We start from the raw sequence: 13,342 nt of genomic DNA on the forward strand, positions 1-13,342 counted from the left end.
CCCATACACTGGACAACACGGGTCACTATACTCAGTTTCCAAGAGGAAAGTAGGAATGGAATTTGCAAGGCCAAGGCAGGAAGGTTGGTCAGTCAGAAGTATTAGTTAGAGGATCCATAATTAGTTTGATATTCAGTCAACAACCACTGAATAAATAGATGTCATATGTCAGGAAGAAACCCAGGAAAGGAGCCAGAACAGGAAGCTGGGGTTCATCCTAGAGGAGAGCTATGCTTCTTCTACTATGGAAAGCATGGAGATCCATGCTGCTGGGTGCTCTGAACATATTCAAGAGAGATATATTTACAGCATCCTTGAAGGACTCACCCCCCCCCTGGCTTGCAGGATGCCTGGTGTTTTGGACTTAGCTTTCTCGTTACCTCTGGGAACAGCCATTTTCTCTTTACAAAATGATTTGCGGGGGCGGGAGGGGGTTGGAACTAGAAATCTGTATTCCACAGTGTTTAGTTTTAACAAGTTTACAAACCACCCAATCAGCTTGAAACTGTGTGATATGGAGACTGGGGCTTACCTCTGCTGCTGGCCTTGGACAGTACCCTTCCCTCTGCCTATGCTAGGAACACCAGGGACATATTCATCCTGATTTACTGCATTCCTACAAGGAATAAAATCCTACTTCCTGACAAGAAAGCAAAAGGACAGTAAGAGAGCCTACTTTGCTGCACAGACTTGGTGGAGAAAGGATCCTGCATTCCTTCCAACTCCCAGTCTCCTGTGAGGATCAGAAAACCCACAGCCTGACCAGTGAAACTCCCCAGGCACAGTCCCAGTTCACCTGTTTTTAATTAGCCCTGTCCATGGCCATGAGTTATTTTTTTAAGGTCAAAGTCAGAAAAACAAAACCAGCAGAAAACTCAAGTCAAATATCTTTTTCTTAAAAGGACTGGAGGGTGCTTGGGGCCAGTCCGACTCAAGATGGTAGGGACTCAAGATGACAGCTTTAGCTCCCCTATCCCTTCTCCACTGACAAGTGAGTTTGTTTTGAAGGAATTTCTACACACAAAGCTCACCAAAGTCTAGCTTTCTGGGCCATGGATGGTTGGACCCAGACAGAGTCCATGTGGCTTGCTTGTAAACTAGGCATCTTTGATTGGATGGGAGAGGCTAAGAATTCCCTTGGGAAGGAGTACTGGAGGCTCTGTGAGAATCCACTGGGGCCATGGGGACTCAGCCAGCCATAGCAGAAAATCTCTCTGAAATCCTTCCAGAAGGTTCCTTAGAAAAATCAGCAGAAGGGCTGCTTCCTGGCATGGCTGACCCATAACTAATCCTGCCTAGAGACCCTGAAGTCAGCCATGGAAAACCTCAGAGGTAGAAGTTTCCTACTTTTCTAGGAGGAATAGCTCTGCAGAGTGAGTGACTTGGAGTATGATATCTATCTATTGTTCTGTCCCTAGAGTTTGTCATCCTACAGTCTCTTTTCCCATGATGCAAATGGATCAAACTTAACTCGAGGGTCGTGGATCTGAGTAATTTATTTTCTTCTAGGAATAATTAATGTATGTCTTGTCGATCACCTTTTACTCACACGGATCAACACAAGTTCCCCAGGACTCTGTCCCACTGAGGATCCACTCAGTACACTGATTAGACATGGAGCCTGTTTCAATGCCCATATTGTAAGGACTTTAGCAACACACACCTCCTGATTCTAAAGATTAAATGAGAAAATTTAACCATTGGCATACTGCAATCCCAAGTATCTTGGTCAAGGAAGCATGGACATGTGGTAAAACTAGTAGGTGACAGTAGATGAGGCCCTTCAATGGCCTCCGAGAATGCCCCAGGAGATGTCCATCAGTCATAAAGTGGATCGCAGTTACCGTACAGAGAAGAGAACCAAAGGACGCTTCCCTAGTCAAGGAATCAACATTAATTCAAGAGACACCATTCTCTGGTTTCCCTTTTTCCAGTTGCAGAGGTTCAGTCTACCGTGTCTGAAAACATTAAATGGAAGAACTCCAGAAATAAGCAATTCACAAGGTTTAAAAACAGCTTTTATTATAACAGTGCTATAACTGTTCCTTTTATTATTAGCTCTTTTATTTGTCGTTTACTCTACCTGACTTATAAATGCCACTTTGACAGAGGTACACATGCTGGGGTGATTTGAATGAGAGACACTCCTATAGGCTTGCTTGTTTGAACATTTACTTCCGACTAGGTGCTGCCATCTAGGGAGGTTGTGGAACCTTAACTAAAGGTCGTAGGTCCTGGCCTGGGTCTTCTGGGTTTCAGCCTGACCCAGTTCCTGCCTGAGCAACCTATTTTCTGATCCACCAATATGTAAACAGCCAGTTGATGTTTTTAAAACAAAATCCCAAATGCTTGATTTACTAAATGAAGACTCAGGGTCCAGGTGCTGGGGTGAAAGCCTGCTAGCTCAGAGAGGCAGAGAAAGCACCCAGCTGACCTTCCTACTCCACTGACTTCCCAGAAGGCAAAAACTCCTCTCCTTCTTCCACACTGTCTTAAATCCCTGTCAACTCAAAGACCCTCCTTTCTCATTTCCTGGGTTTTCTTCTGTTCACTAGCTGTCAGCTAGTTGCTTGCCCCGCCTCTTGACCTATTGTTGACTTTATTTATCTCTTGTTAACAGAAAGCTCTTGGGTTAAAGGTGTATGCTGGGGCTGAGCCATACCACAACAAGAAATAGGTTTTCCTAGTTCACAATCCTGGACTTCACAGTGTAATAAAATAGCCTGTAATGGGCAGCCTCACACTTCCACTGCCCAAGCCATAAGACTCCATATTTTATTATATATCCATAGACTATGCAGACAGTGCCATCTTATTTCAAGCACCTGATGGTGGCAAGAAGCAGACACTGTGGCAGTAATGGAAAGATGTGTGTCATACTTCTGAGAAAGCCCACTTCTGAGGAGAGCACCCCTGCTAAAATCTTACGACCAGAATTTGTAAAATAGAGACAAGAGACAAGGTAGTATGAAAATATTATACAAAACAGTTGACTCATGTACCTTAAAAGTATCAATGTATGGCCAAGAGAGATGGTTCAGTGGAGCTGAGAACTGCTGCCCTTCCAGAGGACTTAGTTTTAATTCCCAGCACCCACAAGGTGGTTTACAGCTGCCTGTAACAAGTTATGCACGTAGTAACACAAACACAAATGCAGATGAGACAGCCGTACACATTAAATAAGTACAAAAAAATAAATGTCTGTAGATGTCAAAGTAATACTAAGAGATAATACAATCCCCTTCCCCATACCTAGACCTGGTGACCAGGTTACAGAGCATAACAGAAGGGCAGTTGGTGACATTATCTGGGTAAACACCTCTAATGACATGAAGTCTTAAGGAGGAAGCCAGCTTGTCATGCTGTGCTCAGGAAGATGGATGTGAGGGGATCTGAGAGATGTGCTGGTATGAGAAGGACTCAGCCAACCACGCCGGCATTGATGGTAGAAGAGGATCCATGCATTCAGTACCAACGTGCGAGGAGGGATTCTTCCTCAGCGCCTGCAGAAGGAACTCAGCTTGGCTTCCCCTTGCTTTCAGCCCAGTGAAACCACAGGAGACTTCTGCCAGGAGAGCCTGGATACTTGTGTTGCTAAAGCTGTCAATCCATGTCAAGTTGCTACAGTAGCAATAGAAAACACAGTCAGGAAAGAAAGACAAAGAGAACAATGAGGAACCTTTACAGATTAGAGGAAATCCACAAGGCATGAGGACTAAGCAAGAGACAAGATTCTGTAGCAAAAGTGGAGTTTGGTGGAGCAGCTGGGAAACTGTGCAGGTTGTGTAGTTGTAGCAAGACATGGCAAATCGCACTGATAATCAGCACCAAGGCACTGCAGATCAGGCCTGTAGTCTTAGTACTTGGGAGATCGACCCAGGAGGACCAGGAACTCAAGGTCTTCCTTGGCTACATAGAAAAACTCTAAACCAGACTGGAATACATAAAACACTGTCTCAAAAAAGACAAGATGGGTTAGAGCACTTAAAGGTACATACTGCTCATGCACAAGGCCTATGAATGATTCCTAGAACCCATTTCAGGAGGCTCACGATAACCTGTAACTGCAGCTCCGTGGGATCCTGACTTCAGCAAACTCTAAGGGCATCTGAACTCATATGTGAAGATGATCAAGGGCGTGCATACACACACACACACACACACACACACACACATACACACACTACATGCACACAAAGGCACACATGCATACATGCGCTTGCTCATGCAAGTTCATGAACACACACATACACACTTAAAAAACTAGGTTAGGGAAGATGGCACTGCAGTTAAGAACACTTGCCCCTCTTGTAGAAGAGGGGTAGTACCATGAACCACATGGTAGTTCACAATCAACTGTGACTCCAGTTCTGGTAGAACCCACACCCTCTTCTGGATTCTAGGGGCACTGTACAAAGCTGGTTACACTATTTTATTGCTGTGAGCCTAGGCCATTCTTACTAAGGAAAGCAGATAGTTGGGGCTTGCTTACATTTTCAGAACTTAGCCCATTATCACAATGATGCAGGCCGTGGCATGCCGGCAGACAGGGTCCTGGAGAGGCAGCTGAGAGTTTTACATAACAAACCAGAAGCAAAATCCTGAGAGGCAGGGCTTGGCCTGGGATTTTGATACCACAAAGCCCATCCCCTTTGACCTTCTCCTTCCATTCAACAAGACCACACCTCTTAATCCTTCTAGTGCTTTCAAATAGAACCACTCCCGGGTAACTAAGCATCCAAATATATGAGGGATGTTCTTATCGAAATCGCTGAATGCACAGATATACACACTCATAAAACATCCATACACACAAGCTAAAAGTAAATATTTTTAAAATAAGCGTAACGCATAATTTATAAAAAATGTTAAGACATAAAACAAGAATACTTCTAAGATATTTCAGAAAGGGCAAACACACATGCAGACACATGTGTTGTTGTATGAGTTTGGTTGGAACACTGGTCCACACCAGCCTTCAATTTTGCTGGGTGTGAACAGAAGCAGATACCTAGCCATGAGTGTGAAGAGTTAAGGAACTGATGTGTGTAAATCTCACAGAACAAGGTTGAGCAGCTAGTAAGTCTTATATGAGGCTGGGCCTCTAGAGAGGGTTCTAGGGGCCTGTGAGAAAGAGTTCTATCTAAACCATTGCCTACAGACTCCTCCAGTCTCCTGCTGGGACTCCCTCATTAGAGATCTATCACCTTCTGATTAGATTTTATTTCCTGCCTAGACTCACTGGCTTTTACCCAACATTCAGAGCCTGGCATCCAAACAGGCCCATCAGACCTCTTCTAAGACCACATACCTAGGATCAGAGAAAGAAACCGACATGGAGAAATGGATTCTAAAGACTCTGTATTGCTCCAAGGATAACAACTCTGAAAAGGGGGACACCAAGATAAACAATGCTATAATCACTAGGAGTGAACTCTAGTCTCTTGAGACATTACATAAAGAGAAGGTTACCAACAGAGGAACAATAATTTGACAGCAGATGTCTCCACAGCAACACTGACGCTAGGATGCTGTTAGAGACTGCTTTGAACAGAAAGAAGAGAGCTTTGAACCTATGTTATACTTAGCTGGACTGTCATTCAAATGTAGAGGCATTTGTAGGGAGAGACACCCCAGTCTACGGCAGAATGGCTCACACTGAAAACAACTTTGGAGGGGGAAAAAAATCAAATATGAAAATAAAGCCAAGAAAAGCTTTGAAAAGTACAGAGAACAAGGAATCAAATTTCTTGACTGTCTCAATTTTTGAAAAAAAAAAAATAGGCCAGGGTAAGAAGGTGTGTTGACAACAAAAACTTCTGAATATTATTTCATGAAAAGTCTCTTAGAACAAGAATATAGAAACGGATTGGCTTTAGTACAATAAGATGGATGGATAGGAAAAAAAACAAAAACAAGAAGAAAAGTAAAACACGGAATGATTGACGTCACAGAAAAAACTTCAACCCGTTCCTCAAAGACCGGGAAGTAATTACACAGGAAGTAATGCAACATCCAGCAGACGTAGATCTTATTGTAGTTAAGTTAAAACTAAGTTAAGTTTTTGAAGAGGTCCTTCTGAATATCAAAATCCCAAGATGTAATGAACGCCCCTCTTGTTATATGTGCATATTATGTCTTTTAAAATTCTTTCCGGTGATGTTTTACAGATTTCAGTGTGCAGGTCTGTTACCTAAGTATTTCGCAGTAAATAAAATTAACTATTTAGCCTCTTCATTTTAAGATTTATCTTACGTCTTAATTATATGTATTTGTGGGTATCCCTGTGTGGGCATGTAAGTCACAGTGCCCTCAGATGCCAGAAGAGGCACTGGACCCCCTGGAGCCAGATTCCAGGTGATAATGAGCTGCCAATGTGGGTGCTGGGAACTGAACTCAGGTCCCCCACAAAAGCAACAAGCACTCTTAACCACTGAGGAACCCTCGGCCCCACCCCCACCCCAGTTCTTTTGAAGTTACTGTCTGTTGTCATGGTTTTCACTTCCAAGGGAATTTTCTTGCCTGGATGATCTCTTCCGCTCTTCAAAGGCCAAATGAATGGATTCTTAAGCTTTGGATGCAGTATCTCTGAGTATTTGAATAATGTATTTCCAGAAGTTTCTTCTTGCAGTACTTTCCCACCATACGCACTGCCTCCTGTTTATTTTGGTCTCCAACCTCTACATTAGACCGTTTCCTTTTCTGTCTTCCTAGCTGCCCCGGTCAAGTTTGTCAACCTGGAACTTCTCCCTGGGGTGATGAGCATGGTGACTTGAGGAGCAGAGCCTCATCTTCCTCCTTAAACAGCATGGGCCCTTCTAGCCCGTGGATTCAAGACTTGCTGCAGACTTTTGCGAGCCTTTTAAGGAATCTGCAGTCTTGCCACCTCTCAGCACTCCCACTATTTCAGACTCTGTTTCACCAAATGGCAAGTGAACAGGAGCTTCTGGCCTTCTCTCCTAAAGTCAACACCAAAGTACCCAGAAACTAGAGGAGCCAGGGTGTCAGAATTATAGAAAGAGGGGGCTCATGGAGTGGGGAGCTCATGGGCTGAGCTAGGGTATAGATGAGAACCTCACTCAGGACACAGAATGAATGACTTTTCTTCCCTGACTCCAGGACAGTCATTGGCTGAAAAGCAGTCTGGGTAGTTGGCATGGTATTAGTCGGGCATACCCTAAACTCCACCGGAATAGAGGATTTGATGACCCCTATCAGACAGACCTCAGGCTCTTACTCCATGCCCTCAGGACCAGGACATTACAACCCAGTTTTTCCAATCTCAGGGTAGGTTAGCAGCAGTGAGGTCATCCATGCCAGGCCTCCCCAGACCAGTGAGCCAATCAGAATCTCTGAATAGGGAGTAATGTTTTCCTATAGTTAACACTTCACATGTGGCTCTGTGGGAGATCTCTGGTGTTCACTAGAAAAGTGCTTATCCTGAGGAGTCCCCAGAGGGGATCCTGGCCTTTGTTCTCTGTGAAACTCTCCCCTGTGACTTCCTCCATCTAGGCTGTATCTTGGTTTTGGCCTCTGCCACACCTCCCTGGCCTTCCCAATCATTACTGCCATGTATTTCAAAGGTGCATGGACCCAAGAGTGGAAAAGGCCTGTCAGGGTAATGGGAAGCCTGAAGAATATACTACCGCAGGCAAACAAAATAAGAACAGCCCTAAACCATACTGGGCTATACATAATGTGCTAAAAGTAGGATTCAATATATACATATATATATTTATAATAGTAAATTATATAATTTAATTATATAATTTATATATTTAATTATAATTTAATTAAACAGGCTCAGTCAACACAGCCATAGCCCCAAGCTGTAACTTTGTACATACTAAAAGAGCCACTATTTGAAAGTAAGAAGCTTAGTGAGGAGATGTAGAATAGATAACTCTCCAGCTTTGACGGTGAGAATGCAAAACGATTCTGCCACTGTGTGTAAAGCAATTCAGTATGTCTTTAAAACTTAATCACAGCATTACCTCATAAACTGTAGATTCCATTCTTGGTATCTACCGCAATGAACTGGCAACAGGATTCAAACAGATATTTACATGCTGGTATCCATCCTATCTTTGTCCATAATAGCCAACAGATGGGAGAGGCCCATGAATCCACCAATAAATGAGTAGTAATTCAAAATGTGGTATGTATGCATCCAATGGAATATTATACAGCCCTAAAAAGAGTGATGGAGGGTGAGATGGCTCAGCAAGTAAAGGCCCTTGAATCTGATGACCTGAGTTAGATAGACCCCCCAGGAACCATGTGGTAGAAGGAGAAAACAGACTACACATCATGGCACATGCATGAACATAAATGCATACACCTGTGCACAAATACACACACACACAGTCAATTGTTAACTAATTAATTGCTAATTATTTGTTAGTTAATTAATTGTTAATGTTGAAATGTTTTAATTTGTAATACCTGGTACAACAAGAATCTTGAAACCATGACGGGATTCAAAGTAAAGCAGGCTCAGGACACACTGCCCACTGTCCCCACTGTCCACCATGATGTAACCGTGAGCGTGTTCACACAGATAAGGAGCAGCAGCTGTCTAGCCAGAGCTACCGGCAGTCACGGCTTCCAGGATGCTGGAAGGTTCTGGAAACAGAGTGAGTAGCAAGGACACAGGGCACTGAGTTTACACCTTAGAAAGGATTAAGATGGTGAGTTCCACGTTCTTTTGCCACGGCATAAAAAAACAAGAAAATCAGTCAATAAAATGACAATTGAAGAAACAAAAAGTTAATAGAAAGCTGACAGATAAAGGACAAAGAAATCTCCAAAGAGACAAAGCAAAACAGTAGAGAAAAGAAAGGAGAAGGAAAAAGGTTTTAAGATGAAAATTGACGAAGCTTACTATTTGTATTAACCGTTGCTTTCCAGAAAGCTTGAGTCAAAGGTTCATACATTTTAACTATGTATATAATTATGTATATAGTTAATATAGTTAGAACTTATGTATATGAGAGGAGGTTTAGGAAGAGAAGTTGTTCTTGAGAATACAAACCACAAGATGCCCCCCTGCCGGCTGGGGAAGGGCAATTGTGTGATTCAGGCTGAATCCTACATCCTGAGAACCTACAGGCTAGTCACCTGCCTTCCAGTCCAATGGGGAAAAGATGGGTATTCCATCTCATCCTAAGTGAGGTAACTCATTCACCAAAGAACACACTTGGAATGCAGTCACTGATAAGTGGATATTAGCCCAGAAGCTCAGAATACCCAAGACACAACTCACATATCAAATCATTCCCAAGAAGAAGGAAGGAGAGGGCCCTGAACCTGGAAAGGCTTGATACAGCTTTGTAGGGGATTGCCAGGACAGAGAAGTGGGAGGGGGGGTGATTGGGGAACAGACAGAGGGAAGAGGGCTTATGGGACTTATGGGGAGGAGGGAACCGGGAAAGGGAAAATCATTTGGAATGTAAACAAAGAATATAGAAAATAATTTTTAAAAAAGGAAAAAAAAGAAATAACTAGACCTTCTATATTAGTCAGGGTTGTCTAGAGTCACAGAACTTATGGGTAGTCTCTATACAGTAAGGGAATTTGTCGATGACTTACAGTCTGTAGTCCAACTCCCCAACAATGGTCAGCAGCAGCTGTGAATAGAATTGCAAGGATCTAGCAGTTGCTCAGTCCCATAAGGCAAACAGGCAAAGAAGAGAGAGAGTATCTTCCTTCTTCCAATGTCCTTACATAGGTCTCCAGGTGAAGAAGAGAGAGAGTGAATCTTCCTTCTTCCAACATCCTATGTAGGTCTCCAGCAGGTGTGGCCCAGATTAAAGGTGTGTGTGCCACCATGCCTGGATCTGGGACTTGCTTTGTCCCAGATGACCTTGAACTCAGAGATCTCCCACTCTTAATCTTCTGGGATTCATAGCCCCTATCCTCAAGATCTCCAAGCCAAGATCCTAGTTCATTCCAGATATTGACAACCAGGAATAGCCACTACGCCTTTCTCCGCCTCTTAGTTCTATTCTGGCCTGGACAATTGTAGTAATGCCTGCCAGCCCTTCATGAACCCAAATACCAAACTCTTCTGAAGACATCCTCACTGGCAAGGAATGCAAATGATGTCGTAGCAGCTATTGGACATCAATCAGCCTGGTCAACTTGGCACATAAAATTAGCCTTCGCAATGTAAAAATAAGAAGAATTGAAAGGGGTGTCATGGGGGTGGGTTCCTGATCAAAGCAACTATTCATTACGTTGAAGGATATAAACTACCTTTTTTTTTTAGGGGGGAGGGGGTTGGATTTGGTTTTTTCAAGACAGGGTTTCTCTGTGTAGCTCTGGCTGTCCTGGAACTCACTCTGTAGACCAGGCTGGCCTCGAACTCAGAAATCCACCTGCCTCTGCCTCCCAGAGTGCTGGGATTACAGGCGAGCGCCACCACCGCCGGGCAGGATATAAACTTCCTTATCAAAAAATTCCTACCAAATATCCAGTGTATGACTTGTAAATGGGCTGGCACCAAGCCAAGGCCTTTGGTGACATCCGGAGACAGTGACACAAGGGTCCTCTGGATCTGAGTAACCAGAGACAGACTATGCACAAAATTGTGAGCTGATTAATGTTGGGGAATCGTGGGTGAGGGGGAACACACCACAGGATCCACAACTGATGCCCAGTGAGAGGCACCGTCCATCGAGGGTCAGTGCGGAAAGTTACAAAGAGCCGAGCTATATCGGATGGAGCTTCTAAGACGCACAAGAAGGCAAGGTCACAAACATTTGGAGGACAGAACATCTCCGTAAACTGTCCAGCTGACGTTGAAAATAGATCCTGGGCAATGAGTAGAATTTCAACAAGCCAGACTAGAAAGCAATGTGAATGGAGGTCTTCTGGGCAAAAACTTCGGGGCAAATCTGGGGCCCTAATGAATCCAAAAAAACCAAACCAAACCAAACCAAAAAAAAAAAAAAAAAAAAAGCCCTACATCAGAGGAAAATAAGCAAGGAAAACAGAACTAAGGAGGGGGTTGGGGTGATGGCTATGGGCGAGCCCTACTGTTCTAGCTGGCTGTTGTGCAGGAAGGAAATAGTAAGCCAGCTATCAGACTCATGGGGATTTTCAGTATCCTGCCTTGACTTGTCCTGCGCATGCGCATGTGTTTGATAACCGTGAAGTCAGGGCCACTCAGCTCGTATGGGTTACTGAGCCAAACACAATGGGTGGATTCTTGGAAGCAGCAAGCAAGCACTATCCTGACAGTACTCAGAAGCTGTTGAGGAAGAGAGGCACTCTTCAGTAACTAAAACTAAGCCAGAGCTGGGAGCATGGTGGGCAGCCAACCCGGAAGCAATCCATCTTACAACTGGGTACGAGAAACAGCACTGCTTTGTCTGGTGTCTGCTGTGCTAGGGAGGGACTGGCTGGTTCACAGAGAAGAAATCAGCTGCCCTGCAGAAAGATCGCTCATCAGCTTGCCATCAGTGAAGATCTGCTGTCTACTATTACTGGATTTTGATTTTAGATATTTCATAAATTAGGGAGGGGTGGGGTATCTCCCCACACCTTCCAGGCAGGAACCCACACATCTTCCTCTTTGACAATACTCAGCACGCTGAGAGTGCCCAGGGTGCGAAGAACCTGGGAATGTCTCAGAATCTAGGCAGACAGTTCAAAACCTCGGTGTGACTTAGGGCATTGTCACTACAGACCCGGCAGCCGCTTCGTAGGCTTAATCATCATCTGCCAAAACTCAGTTCTCATCCCGCTGCAGTTAAAAAATGAAAACACTGTAGATAACTAATGAGTCACGCTGCTCCAGCAGGCCAGATTCCGCATTTTTAAACGTCTGTCTTCACAAGCAAAAGATAGGCAGATCCTCTCTGGCGTCGTTGTTCCTGACTTTGTGGTAATTAATGGGAAATTTTCAAATGGTCTGAATCTCTACTCAAGTGATTTTATGTAATGGACCTTCAGGGTAGCTGTTATAATCCATCACACCCATAATGAAGGAATTTAGGTGTGTTTATTGCCAACTTATAGAGAAAATGGCAGACTGGTGGTGATAAAAACATTTTTGTCTCTTGGTTCCTTCCTGGTTCTAACCGTCTGTTCAGAGTAACAGGACAGAACTTCTCCTATGAGGGAAGAGTGGGTTGTGTTATTTTGTTTTGTTTTGTTTCCCCTTGGGTGTAGGCTGGCTGCTCATGATTTATGGTAGTGTTTCATTATAGACTGCTGCAAGGAAAACCGTTGCTTATCCAGGAAGGTAGGGTGCATGTACTCATAAATGTTCCGGAATGAGATGCTGTGTGTACGGGCATGATAGAACGCTGTTTGGTTTTCCCCCCTCCCTAGTTTCCCTAAGACAAAAGGATGCTACGACAATTGAGGCTTAGGAGAATAGCTTGAAAAAAGCAGTCTTCCACCACACTAGTCCATGTGCGTCCTAGTTATATGCCAAGTAAAGACACAAAAGCAGGGAACAGGATTCATTCCACCTCTGCATGAAATGATGTGGTAGACATCTGTCAGAGCAGGGCAGAGTTCTTGGGGAAGCAGACTGTTCCTATAGACTTTCAGTTTCCTATGCCTTAAGTCTGTCAGGTACAAGGTATAGCAAATGAAAGTTACTCAGTAAACACAGATTTTAGTCCATCTACCTAAGTCGCTAAGTCACATATATCTGAAAATAATACTGAGATTTGATAAATTTTTATTTCAAGAATACACGAACAAGAGAAGTCTTTGCAGTTAGAACCCTGTTATTTTGCATTTCAGTATTCTAGTTATCTTTTATACTTCTCAGACATTTAATTGGGCAACATTTTGTCCAATATATTTTGAAAGACTTAAAGGAATAGCTCTTTTTTAGTTAGTTAGTTAGTTAGTTAGTTAGTTAGTTAGTTAGTTAGTTAGTTTGTTTGTTTGTTTGTTTTCCAAGACAGGGTTTCTCTGTATAGCGCTGGCTATCCTGGAACTCACTCTGTAGCCTAGGCTGGTCTCAAACTCCGAAATCCACCTGCCTCTGCCTCCCAAGTGCTGGGATTAAAGGCATGTGCCACCACTGCCCAGTAGGAATAGCATTTTAAACAGAGAGTACTATGACTAACAAAAAAATTTCTCAATTCAAACCAGTTTCACTTACAAAAGTGTAGATTTTCTAGATCTATGAGAGACCTTTATGCCAATGCTTTTTCTTTGTGCATTTGGCTTCTTAGTGATTTAAAATATATGTTGTTTTGTTACATTAGGAGACAATATTTGCTTGTGTTCCATAGAGATCACTCGGATCTATGGGATGCCAGCTGTGATGCCAGTGTGTCTCCAGCACTCACCTGCTGGCTGTACGCTGCGATAC

At 43.5% G+C, this 13,342-nt stretch overlaps 1 long non-coding RNA gene across 1 annotated transcript in view; it reads right to left on the reverse strand.

Moving 5' to 3' along the window:
* Positions 1-2,066: 2,066 nt before the first annotated feature.
* The window catches only part of LOC127673881 (uncharacterized), a 44,000-nt gene continuing 32,724 nt past the window's right edge, over positions 2,067-13,342 (reverse strand). The window contains exon 3 of the long non-coding RNA XR_007975245.1: positions 2,067-3,621. This is a non-coding gene — a long non-coding RNA (uncharacterized LOC127673881). The remainder of the gene's footprint in view (positions 3,622-13,342) is intronic.

This window comes from Apodemus sylvaticus, chromosome 23 (genome assembly GCF_947179515.1).
Source record: "Apodemus sylvaticus chromosome 23, mApoSyl1.1, whole genome shotgun sequence".
NCBI classification, from domain to species: domain Eukaryota; kingdom Metazoa; phylum Chordata; class Mammalia; order Rodentia; family Muridae; genus Apodemus; species Apodemus sylvaticus.